Consider the following 18,833-nt stretch of genomic DNA (forward strand, 5'->3'; position numbering starts at 1 on the left):
ACAGAGGAGAGGAGACATTTTCTAGTGTGGGGCTCTGGCGGCTGGGATCCAGAACACAGGTGCAGGGCTTGACCTCAGGGCAGGAAGCATCCACCAAGGGATGGGAGGAAAGGAAGTGGGGATGGCGCCAGGGAAGGTGGGGCTGCAGCAGGAAGCTGGGGGCCTGGCTCCATGGCATCAATTTTTGAAAAGTAAAGGCAGGTCATTTGCAGAAATGTGAGATGATTCAATCGTAGGCTGTTATGACAGGTGAAAAAAAAGAAATGTGAGGTTGGGGTAGGGAGGTGTTTGAGGAGAATGGAAAGGATTTGAAAGAGAAGAAACTCTCAAACTTGTGATTTTTTTTTTTTTTTTTTTTTTTTTAAGGCAAGGTCTCGCTCTGTCGCCCAGGCTTGAGTACAGTGACACAAACACAGCTCACTGCAACCTCAACCTCTTGGGCTCAAGCGATCCTCCCACCTTAGTCTCCCTACTTGCTGGGACTACAGGTGTAGTCCCAGGTGGCCAATTTTGGTGTTTTTTTGTAGAGATGAGCCAACTGAGTGATCTTGAGAGAACTTCAGTTCATGGGCAACTTGGAGGAGTGGTAACTGGGTAAATGGACGGGGGAAGTGTAGGGGGAAGATTGGATGGGGTCACCTGCCAACCCCACGAATTCTGCCTCCCCAGCTTAGCCTTTAGCCAACCTTGGCTCTGGCCTTCCAGCTCAAAGACAAGGAAGCAAATGAGGTGGATCTGATACAACAGCCACAGCTTTTGGCCCTCAGATAACTAAGAAGGTGTCACTTTTATGACTCACAAACATTCACTTAACACAAGAACCAATTCATCTTTGAAAAATCTTTTATTGTGGCATACTAGTAACACTTTCAAATGTGGACATTGGAAAATAAAACATTGTGAGCATCCACTAAAGTTTTAACACAGAAGTATGTTAAACGTCTTTTGTTTCTTGGGCTTTTCTTTTCAGCGAGCACAGGACCTAACTGTTTAACTTGCGGTTAAGGATTATTTGTGCAGGGCACCTCAGTAGGTGAAATGTAGTGGATTTGGCATTTTGCCTGTGGAACACTGGGCAGGAGCTCCAGTTACAAATTGCAGCTGTATAAAATAACAGGAAATGTGGGGCTTTGAAAGATTCCACTGGAAAGATTAATTATTTGGAAAAGAGTTATGCATCAGCTTCGTGTGTTTTTAGAGAAAAGGTGGCCCACGCCATTTTTAATAGTGCAAAAGAAAATTCTGCTACCAGGCGCAAGAGGAGAAGAGAGAAACTCTTGTTCAGTCTTTTTCTGGAAGGGCTCACATTTAGTTTTAAAACCATCTTTATTCTCTTTGTTAGAAGACAAGGGGTTAGAAATGAAAGCCAGATGGAATCCTGGAAAGATTTGAGGCTTATAAAAGAAAAGATCTGGATTTCCTAATTTTCCGAGGTGACTTCCCTGGGTTTTTGGGTTTTTTTCTAACTCTTCTACCATCCCCCATCCTGCGCCTCAACATTTAACAATCTCCTACACATCAGTTCACCATGGACATTCATTTTCCTGTAGGCATAAGAATGTTATTCAAATAAACTCAAAACTTCTGGGTGGACGCTGGCTCTGGATTTAGTGTCTCTTTAATGGCCAAAAGGATAAACCAACATTTATGGCACAGCTGGGACCCTAAATGATCAGACAGGCTGATACTCAGATAGACTTCAGCAGTTTCCTGAGGACAGTGTGTTCTACACATTTGAAGTAAAATAATTCAGTCTCTCCAGTGCACTCTAATTGTGAACCGCCAAGAAAATGTAGGGGAGTTGGTATGTGTTTGGCAAAAAAAAAGGCATTTTCTTGAGTTCCTAAGACATTCATCCATAAATGTATATAGAGAAGGGACATTTGTTTTCATGTAGGTTCATCACTTTGTTTCAACTTGAACATCCTTCATCTGAAGTCGGCCCTGGAGAGATTTCTTTGGCACGAATGTTTACTTGAGCAATGGAGGGAGGAAATTTTCTCTCAAAGTTGAGCCTGACCACCAAATATGATCAATATTTATTCTCTGACATGACTGGGGAATGAGATCTTCAGGTTAGTCAATTATTTGGGCCAATAAAAAGCAACCATTTGAAGACGTTTTTGTACAGAAACACACTTCAAGCCCAATTTTGGCTGCTGTGGAACTCAGACTTTCTGAGATGACCAGGACTGCAGAATCTTTCAGTGCCTCAGGTCTCAGGCCATCACTAGAAACAAATCATTTTCATGCAAAGTAGATGTGCAGTAGATCAGATATTCCCAGTTAGGAGAAGGCCAGAAAAACTTAGTTTTTACTGTAACTCTGTTAAGTTTCAGATTGTTTTTTTCTTTTTTTTTTTTTTAAGATAGGGTCTGGCTTTGTCACCCAGGTTGGAGGGCAGTGGCATGATCATAGCTCCCTGCAGCTTCCAACTCCAGGACACAAGCGGTCCTCCTGCCGGGTATCTGGGACTGCAGGTGTGTACCACCATGCTTAGCTCTTTAAAAATAAATGTATTTTAGAGACAGGGTCTTGCTATGTTGCCCAAGCTGGTCTTGACCTCCTGGGTTCAAGCCATCCATCCTCCCACCTCAGCCTCCCAAGTAACTGGGATTACAGGCATGAACCACCACATTCAACTCCTCAAATTGAATTTTTAAAGGTCAAAGAAGTGTGGCTTTGGATAAGCCACACCAGTGATAAGCAGTTGGGATTTGAATCCAGTCCCGTCTGTCTCCTCAAGCAATGCTCCTTTTTATTATGATGGAAGTCCATGGTTTTCTTTATCCCCGAGACCTTATAGCCCAGAGATGGCTGTCTCAGATATGAAGGGGGAGAAGGAGCTGGCACCTTGCCTATTGGATGCATGACTTCCATTTTCCACACTCTGCTCCTCCATCATCTTCTATACACCTTGATGCTGATGCCCAGGGTCTCTCCTCCTTTTCAATAATAAACTTTTAATAGTCTTTGTGTTAGGGGCTAAGGATGAGAAGAAACACAGTCCCTGGCTTCAGGGGACCTTCATTTTAGCTGGAGAGACATGAAGCACATGCCAATCCAGGGAGGGAGCTGCTCAGAGCCATGGGCAGGTTTTCCTGGCCTGTGTCCAGAAGGAAAGCACCTAGAGAGGGAGAGGCCAGAGCTGCACTGTCAACTACCGGGGTCATCACCCTGAGTCACCGAGCTGAGCCATGGGCCTGAAATCTAGAGATGGCTTTGTTTTTCTCACACCTGCTATGTTGGGTCCCCATCTGGGGATGATATGAGAAGGTCAATCCCGCCGCTTTTCCAGTCTTACTCAGAAATTCATCAAGAGTCTGCTGCTAGCCCAGCTGCAACCAAACCCATCCTCTATTTCCCGTTTCTTTTTCTACCCTAGTCTTCTCTTCCTCCTTCAGCCTCTGACTCCTCCAGGATGCGGCATGAGGAGCAAAGACAGGTAAAGGACAGAAACTGCCTACCTGACTGGAGCCATTGTAAAAAGCCATTATGAAGTGGTCCAAGTGACCCCTCATGCCTCGTTAACTTTTTTGAAACCTGGGGAGGCAATGGCCATATAATAACTGCTCCTTAGCCAGGGCTGCACCCCTGCAGCCCACCACTTTAACCTCATCATGACTGTGGTTTTTGTTGATAGGTTGATATGCACCGCTCCCTACCCCTGTGGTTAGCAGCCCCAGCAAGCAGATCTCTTGTCCTTGAAAGACATTTGAAAACAATTCAAGCCAACTCTCCACAGTGTCCATTCTGCCAGAGAGACCCTCCCAGATGCTCAGTGGGGCATAGGCTCCTTCCTCTGCAGCATTCTCCTTGCCCAGCTAGCAGGAGCGGGGCAGCCAGCCCCTCATCTTTCAACTTTCCCAGTCCTCCCAAGTGTCGGAACCCCATGTCAAGCACTGTGGGTCCATCTCTCGGGTCCTCTCACTAGGCTTGAGGGCAAGGGAAATGCCCGTGAATCCAGGGTAACTCTGTCCCCAGTATTTTTGTCAGAGGCGTTTGAACCAGAGCAACTCCATCTTGAGTACGGTCTGTGTAAAATAAGGCTGAGACCTACTGGGCCGCATTCCCAGATGGTTAAGGCATTCTAAGTCACAGGATAAAATAGGAGGTCAGCACAAGATAAAGGTCATAAAGACCTTGCTGATAACACAGGTTGCAGTAAAGAAGCCAGCCAAAACCCAGCAAAACCAAGATGGCAGCGAAAGTCACCTCTGGTTGTCCTCACTACACTCCCACCCAGTGCCATGAGAGTTTACAAATGCCATGGCAGTACCAGGAAGTTACCCTATATGGTCTAAAAAGGGGAGGCAAGGATAATCCACCCCTTGTGTAGTGTATCATCAGGAAATAATAATAAAAATGGGCAACCAGCAGCCCTCAGGACTGCTCTGTCTATGGAATAGCCATTCTTTTATTCCTTAACTTTCTTAATAAACTTGCTTTCACTTTATGGACTCGCCCTGAATTCTTTCTTGTGCAAGATCCAAGAACCCTCTCTTGGGGTCTGGATCTGGATCCCTTTCCAGTAACATTTCACTACCAACATTTAGAATGAATCACAGAACTAACTCTGTTTCTGTTTTGTTTTGTTTTTGTTTTTGTCTTTTATTTAACAAATCCTGCCCAGAAGGCCTAGAATGTTTCTCTTAAAAGGTGTTCTTGTCACCTAATTTATCAATGTAGAGGCCTCAGCTGTGCCTACCACAACAATACAAGTCCTATATTACCTCTCTGTTATTCTTAGTAAAAGTAATAACTAAAAGTTTTATAGAGCTGTCTCAGGCACCACCAGACATTGTGGTCCATGTGGATGGCACCCTCTGGAGTTGTGCAGTGCACAGTTTGCACAGGTGAGCTGGCAGACTGTGCTTTATGGTTTTAAGAAAAACAGGCGCTTTCACATATATAGTAGTAATTATCATAACAATCATTAATACCACTTGGTTGGCATATAGGATATACCAGTGTATATTATACAGTATACAACACACATTATGTTTACTCTTCACAACAAGATGCTGCTGCAAAATGGGGCTTTTATCACCTGCTTTCAAATGAAGAAACTGAGGCTCAACTTCCTGCCCAGTGATAAGTAGCTGGAATTTGAATCCAGTCCCATCCATCTCCTCAAGCAACGCTCCTTTTCATTTTTCTCTTTTGGATCCAATCACTGATTTTACAGATAAGCAAATTCCAGCTCAGAGAGATAGCATAGCTCATCCTGAGGCACACAGGGCCTCCTTGTTTATTTCACAGAACTTTTAGGGACTTGATATATCTGTAAAAGTGTGGCCTTACAGGGAGACTCTCAGGGAGAGATATAACAATATTGAATACACACACCAAAAAGACATAGTACCAGCTCTTTTTGGCATCTGTATAAGTCAGCATTCTCCAGAGAAACAGAACCAAATATATATATATATATATAGAGAGAGAGAGAGAGAGAGAGAGCCGATAGTGTGTCTTGGTCTGAGGACAGGAAAAGACCCATGTCCCAACTCAATAAGTCAAGCAGGGGAAAAAAAGAAAAAAGAAAGGAAAAAGGAAGCAGATTCTCCCTTCCTCCACCTTTTGTTCTATTTAGGCTCTCAACAGATTGGATAAGGCCCACCCACACTGGTGAGGGCAACTTTACTGAGCCCACTGATTCAAAGTTGGCACCAAATACCTACTATATGATTCAAATGCTAATCTCATCTGGAAACATCCTCACAGACACAGCCTTAGCCAAATACCCAGGGACCCCTGATCCAGTCAAGTTGACACATAAAATTAAACTTCGCAGCATCTTTCTGTTCTGTTTCCTTCGTGTGCAGTTCTCTGGGCATCTTGGGAGACATGGTGTGGGGGAGGGCTGATCTTGAGAGAAGGGATCCTTGTATATATCACCCACAGGCAAGTGCTTTGGTTTTTTAGCCTGGATTAATAGTAAGGAAAGAGATTAAATGTGACACGGGCTCAATGCAAATCTGGCAAGTAAAATTGAAATCCTGGAGCCTAATAGTTGTTTTCAAAAACGAATGCTTACTGATTCTTTTCTGATTGAAGATAATATATGCTCATGTAGAAAATTCACATCATACTGCAAAGTATAAAGAAAAAGTAGGGCCAGGCACAGTGGCTCAAGCCTGTAACCCTAGCACGTTGGAAGGCCTGGGTGGGTGGCTCATGAAGTCAGGAGTTCGAGACCAGCCTGGGCAACATGGCAAAACCCCATCTCTACTAAAAATGCAAAAGTTAGCCAGGCGTGATGGCAGGTGCCTCTAATCCCAGCTACTTGGGAGACTGAGGCAGGAGAATTGCTTGAACCCAGGAGGCGGAGGCTGCAGTGAGCCAAGATTGTGCCACTGCACTCTAGCCTGGGTGACAAGAGCAAGACTCTGTCTCAAAAAAAGAAAAGGTAAAAATTTGTTACCAAAAGAGACTAAGGGTTTTTTTAAAAAATTATTATTTTAAAGCAGACAGAGGGAAATCATACATTTATTTGCTCCCTGCAGCCATCCTGTTGGGGCTGAGGTTTCTGGCATTTTTAATCCTTCTTAGGAAGTAAGCGAGAGGACAGGAAAGATGCATTGTCCAACAAGGTGAATGGCCTGTAAAACCCAAATCCAGTGCTGTTCTTACAAAACCACCCTTTTTTTGTAGTCTTCAGTTCAAAAGCAGTCTCTTCTCTCTTAGTTCACTATTAAAAGTGGTTTACAGACTTGAAAAACAATTTCTCCATTTTGTTGCTGGTCAATAAATGCTTTGAGTTGAAATGGAATACAGTACAAACCCATTATGTTAGATTTTATTAAATCAGATCTAAATGAGGAATTAAGGCAAGCACATGGGTAGGTCAGACAAACCTGGCTGTCCTCCCACTGCTGGTTTGAATTTGGGCAAAAGTTCTACCTATGCCCAAATGAAAGTTGGCACCAAATACAAGTCATCACTAAATTTTCCAAAGGGTAAATCAACTTGAGCACATAAAACTTTAGGTGACATAGATGAACTTGTGATAAGCTTATTACATGTATAAGTTTAGTTACATGTACATGTTTAATATCATTTTTATAATATAATCAATTAATTTATAATTGCTGCTTTTTCCCACTCTTTTTTTTTTTTTTTTTTTTTGAGATGGAGTCTTGCTCTGTCACCCAGGCTGGAGGGCAGTGGCACAATCTCAGCTCACTGCAACCTCTACCTCCTGGGTTCAAGCGATTCTCCTACCTCAGTCTCCCAAGTAGCTGGGATTACAGGCGCATGCCACGTCACCCGGCTAATTTTTGTATGTTTTTAGTAGAGGTAGGGTTTCACCATGTTGGCCAGGCTGGTCTCAAACTCCTGACCTCAGGTGATCTGCCCACCATGACCTCCCAAAATGTGGGGATTACAGACGTGAGCCACTGTGCCCAGTCTCTCATATTTCTTAAAACAAATCTATTCCAACTTTTCCTGTGTCCCTTGGTCATCAGTATTCTTATTATCATTAGAGCCATTTGAAGGCATTCTCACTTCCATCTGGATTGCTGGAGATTGTCTCAGACTCTGTATAGGATGCTGTCACTGGAAATTTTCTCCCAAACCACTAAGTGCCCATTTGTACAGCATTAGTCAGTTTGTGTTTTCACTGGTCTCCCCACCATAACCACTCACTGTACTGCTTTTTAAAGTCATCATAAAAGGCTTGTTTACAGCAACTTCCAGCATTGCAAACGTGAAGTCACACCTCCAGGAATAACTAATGAATCTGTGTTCATTCTCACCTCCTTTTGTACTGAGTCAGTGATCTCCCTAAGCATCCCAAACTACATTAATTGAAGTGATTGTAGGCCAATGTCTTCCCAAACTGTACCACAGTTGCTAAATATGAAGTAATTTAGTGAACATTAGTGTAACATGAGATACATTGCAAGGACTCAAAGATAAAGTATTTCTTCCTTTTTTGAGCAAGACTTTTTTGGGGAAAAGCCTTGCCTTATTGGCAGACTCATACAGTGGCTAACATCTTCAGATGTTCCATGCCCAAGTATAAAATGTGGATCATAACCATTATAATGAACTGTGGGCTTCTTGAGGGCAGGACACATCTAATTCATTCATCCTTGTCCTCTGTACCCAGTACAGTGACTAGCTCATAACAAATGACAATATACCTTTGTTGGAGAAGCAAATGAGTCTAAAAGTATGACTTTGTTTGCAAGGCACGTGTCCACTTCTGTCTGCAAGGCTGTCCTGACACTGGGCGCTTCTCCCAGGTTCTGGCATGGGAAGTGCAGATCTCAGCCCAAACCAAACAATTCTTTTTCAGGCTCTGTCACACCCATAACTGTACTCTAGGGCTTGGACTAGTACTCCACAAACAGCTAGTAAATGGATAGACAGAGGAACTCCTTAAGCCTATTTGATTTCAAAATTCACCTAAATTCGAATGTATTCTGACAAGATGCTGATTTTGGATGTTGTTTCCTCCATTTCATTTGGGCAGAGCTCCTGTCGTTTCCCAGTTAGGGTCTGCACTTTGCGAGGCAGAGCAGCAGTTTGCTCTGGGAGGCTGGGCCTAGAGTGGGATGGGGGTACCTAGGGCAGAGGGATGCTGGGGCTCAGAGCCACACCAGAGCAGGGGAGGGCCCACACATTGTTAAGACATGTCCGAGAATAACGACTAGTAGCCACAAGCAGGTTTGAGTGGAAAAACCAAAAGAGCTGGCACAGTGTACTGTGCCTGTGGTCCTAGCTACTTAGGAGGCTAAGGCAGGAGTGTCCCTTGAGCCTAGGAGGTTGAGGCTGCAGTGAGCTATGATTGCTCCCTTGCACTCCAGCCCCAGTGACAGAGTGGAAAAGCCAAAAAAGTGTAGCAGTTAGGTGGATGCATCAGAACCCAGGTAGAGAGAAATCATGAGAAAACTTTAATAACCTGACAAGACACAGCCCGAAAACCAAAGCTGAATATTTATTCCTGAAATGGCTATCATTCCACCATTCCACTTACTAAAGGGACTTGACCGTGAATCCTTATGTGTATGTGAATGCTTATATGAGACAGAAAGAGATGTGTGTGTGTAATCACGGGGATGGGGGTCCTGCCCTTGAGGGGCTGAAAAACTGGGGATCCGAGGAGGGGAAAACAAACCTTTGTGGAGCACCAGGCATGCCAGGCATGAGAGAGCTCTGGCCCTGCTGCCACTCTGCCTAGATTTGTACCCCAGCTGCCCTGCTCACCAGCTGGCATGCCTTAGCCAAATTCTCAGCACCTCTGTTCTTAGATTCCTACTTTACAATGTGCATGATACTAGTGCCTACCTCACGGAGTTGCTCCGCAGACTGTGTGAGTTAACACACGCCGTGTGCACTAGAGAGCCACAAAAGCTTTGCTTTTCCTCTCATCAAATAGTGGAGTCTGTTTCTCTTTTCCTTGAGACTGGGCTGTCCCTGTTGCTGGTTTTGACCACATCAAAGGAAGAATAATGGCTCCCCAAAGAAGTCTATGTCCTAGTCCCCAGAACCTGTGACTATATTATGTCACACGGCAAAGAGGAGGAATGAAGGTTGCAGGTGGAATTAAAGTTGTTAATCTGTTGAGCTTGAGGTGGGGAAGAGGATCTTGAATTATCCAGGTGGGCCCAATGGAACCACAAGGGTCTTCAAATGTGGAAGAGGGAGGCAGGACAGCGTCTGAGTCCAGTGACGCAGGATGAGAAAGACTTGACCGGCCATTGCTAGCTTTGAAGATGAAAGGGGACCACAAGCCATGCAATGCAGGCAACTTCAAGAAAACAGAAAAGGCAAGAAAATGGATTCTTCCGTAGACTCCCCCCAAAAAATACAGCCCTGCCAACATCTTGATTTCTGCCCACTGAGGCCCATTTTAGACTTTTGATCTCCCAACCTGTAGAATAATACATTTGTGGGTTTTGTTTGTTTGTTTTGAGATGGAGTCTTGCTCTGTTGCCCAGGCTGGAGTACAATGGCACAATCTCAGCTCACTGTAAACTCCACCTCCTGGGTTCAAGTGATTCTTGTGCCTCAGGCTCCTGGGTAGCTGGGACTACCAGCATGCACCACCACTCCTGGCTAATTTTTGTATTTTGAATAGAGACGAGGTTTCACCATGTTTCTGGTAATTTGTTGCAGTTAGTTGCTGTAGGAAACTAATACAGACCAATAGAATGGGGCAGAATTAGGATGTGTAATATCTAAGGTGGGGCCGTAAGAGATCAGAGGCTTCCAATTCCATCCTCTTGGAATTCAGCTGTCACGTGAGAAGTCCAACTGTGGTAAGTCACCATGCCGTGAGGAAGCCCAAGCTAGCCTCATGGAGGAGCACAGAACTGCCAGACATGTGAGTGATGCCTTTGTCTTCCCAGCCCAGCCAGCAGCTAAATGCAGCTGAGTAAATGTCAGCTGATGCATGGGCACAGAACTACTGAACTGAGCCTGCCTGGATTCCTAACCCATAGAACTGTAAGCAAATAAAATGGTGGTTAGATTTGGTTTTGGTTTTGTTTCTCTGTCATTCAGGAAAAAAAAAAAAAAGTGGCTGTTTTAAGTCACTGTATTTCACGGATGTTTAAAAAATTATTTTAAATAATTTTTCATAGATAACAGGGTCTCGCTATGTTGCCCAGGTTGGTTGTGCAAACTCCTGGCCTTAAGCAATCCCCACTGCCTTGGCCTCCCAAAGCCCTGGGATTACAAGCATGAGCCATGGCACCTGGTCTTAGGATTGTTTTATGCTGTGATAGATACCCTATAAAGCACTTCGAACGGTATTTGCCATAAAATAAGCATTCAGTAAACGTTGGTGTGATGGCTAATATTAGGTGTCAACTTGATTGTGACGTAGGAGTTAAGAAGAAATTATTTAGGCAGATAGTGAGGGTATGGAAGTCCTCGGTAAGGTTTTCCTTTTAATGAAAAGCAGCCCCAAATTATTTTCCTTTCTAACAAAGAGCAGCCTGTAAAATCAAGCTGCAGACATAGATGCCAGCAGTTGTGTCAATCATGTTCAAGATGGCGGCTCCATCTTCCCTTCTCTTTGTCAGCCATGTGAACAGTAAGGAGCAGACAAGATGGTGCTGGTCAACTGGAAAGTCCATATGTATAGCAAGATTAGGGTAGCGTGGCCAGCCTTCCCTGGGCCCTATGTAAACGTCATACCTGATTGAACCAATCTGTGAGCCCTATGTAAATCAGATACCGCCTCCTCAAGCCTGACTATAAAATCCAGCACATCCGCCACCTGCTGATCTTTTCCTCTCGGAAGTTCTCTCTCTCTCGCTAGAGAGACAGCTGTTTTCCTTTCCCTTTCTTTCTCTTTCTTTTGCCTATTAAACTTCCACTTCTAAACTCCTAATGTGTGTCTGTGTCCTAAATTTTCCTGGCACGAGATGATGAACCCTGCGTATTTACCCCAGACAACATAGCCACTTCAATTGAATTGAAGGATGCTTAGATAGCTGATAAAGTATTGTTTCTGGGTGTGTCTGTGAGGGTGTTGCCAGAGGAGACTGACATTTGAGTAGGTGGACTGAGAGATGAAGACCCACCTTCAACATGTGGGCACCATCCAATCGACTGCCAGCACCACTAGAATAAAGCAGGTAGAAGAAGGTGGGATAAACTGGCTTGCTGAGTCTTCTGGCTTTCATCTTTCTGCCATGCTGGATGCTTCCTTCCATTCATTCTGCACTTTGGACACAGCCTCCAGGTTCTTCAGCCTTTGGATTCTCGGACTTACACCAGTAGTTTGCCCAGGGCCCTCTGGCCTTCGGCCATAGACTGAAGGCTGCACTGTCAGCTGCCCTGGTTTTGAGGCTTTAGGTCTAAACTGAGCCCTACTGGCTTCTTTCTTCCCCAGCTTGCAGATGGCCAATTGTGGGACTTTGCCTTGTGATCATGTGAGCCAATTCTCCCTAGTAGACTCTCTTTCATGTAGACATATATCCTATTAGTTCTGTCCCTCTGGAGAACCCTGACTAATACAGTTGGTTATACTGGTTTAGTTATATATACAGTCACGTGACAAAAATGAAATTTCTGTCAACAATGAACTGCATATATGGTGGTCCTATAAAATTATGATGGAGCTGAAAAATTTCTATCTCCTAATGGCATCATAGCCACTGTAATGTCACAGCCATCAAAATTTGACAGCATATATTACCTTTTCTTTGTTTTGATATGCAAAAACTTACTGGGCAAAGTGCCACATGCCTGTAGTCCTAGCAACAGGGGCTGCTGTAGTACGTAATGATCACACCTGTAAGTAGTCCAGCCTGGGCAACATATAGACACCACGTCTCTTTAAAAAAAAAAAAAAAAAAATCCGTGAAAATATTCATAATAAATAATTATTTTAAAGAGTCAACCAAGAGTCCCTGTATTCGTTTCCTAGAGCTGCCATGACAAATCATCACAAACCAGGGACTTAAAACAACAGAAATTTATTACCTCATAGTTCAAGAGCCTAGAAGTCCAAAAGTGAGGTGCTGGCAGGACATATTCTCTTCCTTGCCTCTTCCTGGCCTCTGGGTTCCCAGAAATCCTTAGCATTCCTTGGTTTGTAGATGCATCTCTCCAATCTCTCCCTCCATTGCTGTGTTACTTTCTTTCCTGTGTGTGTTTGTGTGTCTCATTTTCCCTCTCATTTCTCTTATAAGGATACCAGTCATTGGATTTAGGACCCACTCTAATCCAGTATGACCTCATCTTAATTAATTACAAAGGCTCTATTTGCAAATAAGGTCATATTCTGAGGTTCTGGGTGCACTTGAATTTTGGGAGTGGGGGGGACATTATTCAACCCAATACAGTCCCTCTATTTCATACTAGAAAACTAGAGATATCATTAGGCAGACTATGCACAAATGATAGCTTCAGGCAAAAACTCAGAGGATGAAGAGTTTAAACCTTGTGGGGGCCAGGTGTGGTGGCTCGCACCTGTAATCCCAGCACTTTGGAAGGCTGAGGCAGGCGATTGCTTTGAGCTCAGGGGTTTGAGGCTAGACTGGGCAACATGGTAAAACCCCATCTCTACTAAAAATATAAAAATTTGCCAGGCGTGGTTGTGCACACCCATAATCCCAGTTTCTCGGGAGGCTGAGGCAGGAGAACTGCTTTAACCTGGGAGGCAGAGGTTGCAGTGAGCTGAGATCGCACCACTGCACTCCAGCCTGGGTGACAGAGCAAGACCCTGTCTCAAATCAATAAATAAACAAATAAACAAACCTTGAGGGGAAAACATTGAGAAGACCTCAGGTAGAAGTTAAGACTTAACCTTACTCCCCTTGTAGACATGTGATATGGTTTGATATGTGCCCCTCCAAAATTCATGCTGAAAGTTAGTCCCCACTGTGATGGTATTAAGAGGTGGGGCCTTTGGGGAAATGACCAAGTCTTGAGGGCTCTGCCCTTATGAATGAATTAATGGCTTCATAAAAGAGGCTTCAGAAGCAGTTCACCCCTCTCGCTCTTCCACTCTTCTGCCAGATGAGGATGCAGCAAGGAGGCCCTCATCAGACACCAGATGCTGGTGCCTTGATCTTGGACTTCCCAGCCTCCAGAACCGTGAGAAAGAAATTCCCGTTCTTTATGTATTACCCATTCTAGGTATTTTGTTATAGCAACACAAATGGACAAAGACAATGTTTCATAAACCTCTGACAGTTTTGAAACTATGAAAGAATGCTACTGAATGCTATTACTCTAGTTGACAATGAAGGTGAGCATTGCTTACCTTGACTAAAACGCTCAAGCCATTTTAGAAGCTCACATTATGTGATATCATTTTCTATCCACTGGTGTTCTTATCAGTGCCTTTTGTGATGTGCTACTGTTCTGATGAGTCCCTCACCTGGAGGAGGGGGAGCCCCTGGACACCAAGAGACTGGGGCAATGAAGGAGTCTGCAGAAACTAGAAAAATGCTCAGGCTGGAACAGCCAAGTCAGGACAGCAGGGCAAGTCAGAGGAGGAGAAATGAAGCAGTGACAGCTAATCTAGTCACTGGTAATAAGAATTGGGGCCACTGTGTCCAGACCACCTCACACAATAATTAGAGTGCATTTATAGAGTGTTGCTTTGGGAGGTTGAGGCATGAGGATTGCTTGAGGCTAGGAGTTCATGATCAGCTTGGGCAACACAATGAATCCTCACTTCTATAAAACACTAAAAAATTAGCCAGTGTGATGGTGAGCGCCTGCAGTCCCAGCTACTCAGGAGGCTAAGGAAGGAGGATCACCTGAGCCTAGGAGTTTGAGGCAGAAGTGAGCCGTGATCACGCCACTGCACTCCACCCTTGGTGACAGAGTGAGACCTTATCTCTAAAATAATAATAATAATAAAATGAACAAGAAATAAAAATATAGAGTGCTTACTATGGCTAAATATTTACTCCTTTAACTTTTATTGCAACCCTGTGAGGAGATTCCTATTATTACCATCTCTGAGGCCTAGAGAAGGTATAGTTGTCAGTTCCCAGAGGTGCTCCTGTGCTTCTTATCTCCTAGTATTTACACCCCTGTGTGCTTCCCTTCTCTGTTGAATCAGGGCTGCCCTCGGTCCCTGATACATGCCTATGGAGGACATGCTTCTGCAGTTCAGGCTTGGCACCCCTTTGCACAAGCTGGTGACATGTACCCCTTTGCTGTAGGTAACAGATACAGAGATGCTCCTACCTCCCGCTGAGGTCCTGAACCAGCCATGCCTGCCCCTTCTGGCCCGTCCTCTGGGTGCTGAAGAAGGACAGGCATGATTCTGCTAGTGAAGGAGAAAGGTGAGAAGATTGCCCCAGTCCCCAAATATATCTGTTCCTGCTGTCAGGCAATCCAAAAGCCTTAAGGAGACAAAGCCTTTTGTTCTGCAATTATGGCGGATATGAAATTTAAAGGGCAAATACAAATACCACTGGAAGAAAGAAGTAGACATTCTCTTGAACTCACACTGAAAATGATTCTGAGAACTGAGTTCAGAGCAGGGCGAGACAAGAGAGCAAGGCTGGGGTTGGTGGTGAAGGGTAAGAAGAATCCACAGAAGGAGGAAAGGGCAGGCAGAAAGGGAAGGCTTGGTTCAACCAAAACAAATACTGTTTCCTCCAAGTAGTCCTGTTTGGAAGAGTTTTTGGGGTCCATCTTCTGAAATCTCCAGATTGTGGCGAGGACATTGCTGAGTAAGTAGCTGCCTGAAGGACAGGGGTGGGTGAAAGTCGTTGGATTCATTTACCGGATACCAATTTGCCAGAAAAGGAAGCGGGGGTGTCAGGGACATTATTTCCACTTCCTGGTTACATGTTCAAACATGGAACAACTGAGTTCTAACAGGATGAGGGAATAAAATAGGTGACCACCCCAGGTGGCACCACACCCAACACATTTCAGAATGGAGTGAGAACTAGTAGTGTTTTTAAGAGCCTCCAGAGAGCAGTGCCTAGTTGCCACCTTAAATAAAGGACAACAATGATACTTCTAAGAATATATATACATTTAGAAGTGAGCTCCAAAAGGTTGGACACAACCTCTTTGCTTTTGAATAAAATTAAATAAGTTGCAATCCATTCAGATAATGGAATACTAGGTAACCACTAAAGAAATCTGGCTGCTTTCTATGTGTTGGTATGGAATGATCACGAAGAAAAACGTGAAAAATAAAAACAGGCAGAACAGTCTGGGTAATATGACACATAGTGTTTAAAACATTTTACCACAGGGTGCAGTGGTTCACACCTGTAATCCTAACATTTTGAGAGGCCGAGGTAGGCCAGTTGCTTGAGTCCGGGAGTTTGAGACCAGCCTGGGCAACACAGCGAAACCCCATCTCTACAAAAAAATACAAAAATTAGCAGGAATGGTGGTGCACAACTGCGGTCCCAGCTACTCAGGAGGCTGAGGTGGGAAGATGGTTTGAGCCCAGGAGCTTGAGGCTACAGTGAGCTGTGTTTGTACCACTGCACTGCAGCCTGGGAGACAGAGCAAGACCCTGTCTCAAAAAACAAAAAAACATTTTACTACATCTGTACAATATAATAGCATATGCATATTCTAGTAGATGCATAGAATGCCTCTAGAAGAAAACACATGAATGTATTTTGTATGTGTTCTATATGTGAGAGCTAAAAATAATAATAAGGACTGGGTTACAAGTTAAGATTCTCCTTGTGAGGGATTTGGAATGCCGGGGGCTTTTGGGGTACGGCCAATATTCTGTTTCTTGGCCTGGGTGCTGATCATATGATGTGTTCAGTTCATGAAACGTATGCAACTGTATTATGACTTGTGTGCTTTTCCATATTATACTCCATTACAATTTTCCAAAAATAAAATAAAATAAAATTGAATTAAAAAAAGCATAACTCCAGCATCAGGCAATCCAGGAGATTCTCAATCCCTCTCTCAGCAGGATTAGTCCTGACTATTACTCACACACCCAATTCAGGACAGGGGATGAAAGAGGCTTACGTTTCAGCGTTCTCCAATCTGGCCTCATTTACTCTTCCTTCACACTGACCTCAGTCTCTTGTTTATCAATTGCTTCAGGTCTTTTTTTTTTTTTTTTCCAAAACAGATTAAGCCACGGTTGTTCATCTGTTCAACAAAGTCTGCCCATTGTCCAATCTGCAGCTCTCCGGGGCTGGGGTGTTGAAGAGAACCTGCTGGCTGGGAGACAGAAGGGAAGTTGTTTCATTTCATGCTGGTACTTTTCGGTGTCAGTGAGTACATTTCTTGTCTTTTAAAAAAGGTAAAGACTTAATTATTCCACCCTTTAAATTGAGGAGAAAGAAAAAAATAAAATTTTCTTGATATTTTTCCTAAGGGATAACAGATTGCCCCAGAAAGAAAACTCAAATGGTCTCCCATCCCATTTTCAAAATTGATTCTAGGCATTCCCTTTGAGGATGTTGAATTTTTGCCCAGTGAGTTCAGAGCAACAACCAAGATTCACACACATCTGGAACACAGAGCACCCTAGAGACGGAGCTGGAAGGAACCTGGCATATACTGAAGGCCTACTGTGTGCCAGGCACTATGCTAGGAATTTCCATCATTGTTGCATTCATATCATGATAAGTCTTTAAGTAGATACGGTTATTTTGCCCATCTCGCAGAAGAAAACAAAACCTCAAAGTGGTTCCATATTTCACCTGAGGTTCTACGCTATACATATCCCAACACAGAGTGGCTGAAAACAACACTTTACTGTGGTTGCTTGTGATCCTAGGGTTGACAGAGCTTCACTGGGTGATTCTCACGTGGGGTCTCTCATGCAGTTGCGGTTAGATGTCAGCTGTGGCTATAGTCTTCTGAAGACTCTACTGAGCTGGATGTCCAAGCACAGTAGAGCAAAACTTTATTGAACAAGTGCTGACCTGGGGCTGTCACCTGGGCTGTCATCTAGAGCACCTGCCTACACATAGCCTCCCCACGGGAAGGGTGTGTTCTGTCCCAGAGGGTTGTCCCAAGAACAAGCATCCTAAGAGAGCCAGCCAGAAGCTACAAGTCTTCTTCTGCCCTAGCGTCACTTCTACTGTACCCTATTGGTCAAAGTGAACCACAGGCCTAACCCAGATTAAAAGGAGGGGTGAAGAGACTTCACCTTTTTTTGTTTTCTTTTTTGGAGATGGAATTTCACTCCTGTTGCCCAGGCTGGAGTGCAATGGCGCGACCTCGGCTCACCGCAACCTCCGCCTCCTGGGTTCAAGTGATTTTTTTTTTTTCAGACTTCATCTCTTAATGGGAGACAGCATAGAAAAGAGTTTGCTGCCTTCTTTAGCCTACTACATCTAGAAAGTGGTGAAGCCAGGATTTGAATCCAGGTTGGCCTGACTCCTTTCTTTAGAGCCACCTCCAGACTTCATTATGAACCTGCCTAACCACTGAAAAATCACCATTATTGATTCCAGTGTTTGCAAAGGAAGTTAAGTGGCATTATCAACAACACTTAGATACCTCTTAATAAAGAGGCCAGTGCAGGCTGCACCAAGTCCGTTGAGAAGGTCTGAATCTTCCCACTACCCACTGGAAGCCGTTGTCTTTTTCAACAAAAGGTGAGGATCTGGAAATGCCTGCAAGACCTCTGAGGTGCCAGGCATCCCTGCTTCTACCATAAGATGATGGGCCCTATCCTATCATCTAGGGGATACTTAAGCCTATCCCCTAGATATCTAGGTTAGGAGTTCTCTGGAAGCTCTGTGACAAGTGCTATCTGGAATCCCAAGCAACATTCTGTGAGCTTCAAGAATAACTTTTTACCAGGTTTCTTTTAAAAATGAGAGCCCCAGCCATGTTCCCCATCACCCTATCCCTGGGTACCGCCCCTGTGGTAACCCACTCTCTCCAAAGGCTCATGTGCCTGCTTGTGTTGCAGTTAGCCCTGATAGTGGGTCCCATGCTGCTCCAAATCTTTCTGCTATGCCATCCGGCTCTATGAGACTAAGGTAAGAATGGGCTTTACTAGATATAAGAAAAGCCCACTCGCCCTGGGGCACTGAGATTCTGTCAAGGCAGGTCAGTGAAGGAGCATTCTATGGAAAGTTGAGTTATTCTCCCAAGAGGGACTAGAGAAGGTATAGAAGGTATTTCCTTTTTTTTTTTTTTTAGCATCTCCTGCAGCTGAAGGGGGCAGAATATACTGCCCCAGAATATGCCACTTTGGTGTATGGGTTATTTTAAGTTTAATGCCATTGAGAATCAACAGGTGCACAAAGACTTCTTGAAGCTTTCTTTATCTAAAAGCAGAAACTTCTGAGAAATGAGAGTTTCCATCTGTCCTCTCAGGGGAGTTTTATGGCCATGAAGAAGATGGCAAGTCAGCACTGAGATGAGCCTGCACACACAAACTTTACTAA

General features: G+C 44.2%; 1 long non-coding RNA gene across 1 annotated transcript in view; it reads right to left on the bottom strand.

The window, feature by feature from the left end:
* The window catches only part of LOC111550596, a 100,968-nt gene that overhangs the window by 33,586 nt on the left and 48,549 nt on the right, over nt 1–18,833 (bottom strand). The window contains exon 2 of the long non-coding RNA XR_002734110.2: nt 16,447–16,644. This is a non-coding gene — a long non-coding RNA (uncharacterized LOC111550596). The remainder of the gene's footprint in view (nt 1–16,446; nt 16,645–18,833) is intronic.

Source organism: Piliocolobus tephrosceles, chromosome 15 (assembly GCF_002776525.5).
Source record: "Piliocolobus tephrosceles isolate RC106 chromosome 15, ASM277652v3, whole genome shotgun sequence".
Taxonomy (NCBI): domain Eukaryota; kingdom Metazoa; phylum Chordata; class Mammalia; order Primates; family Cercopithecidae; genus Piliocolobus; species Piliocolobus tephrosceles.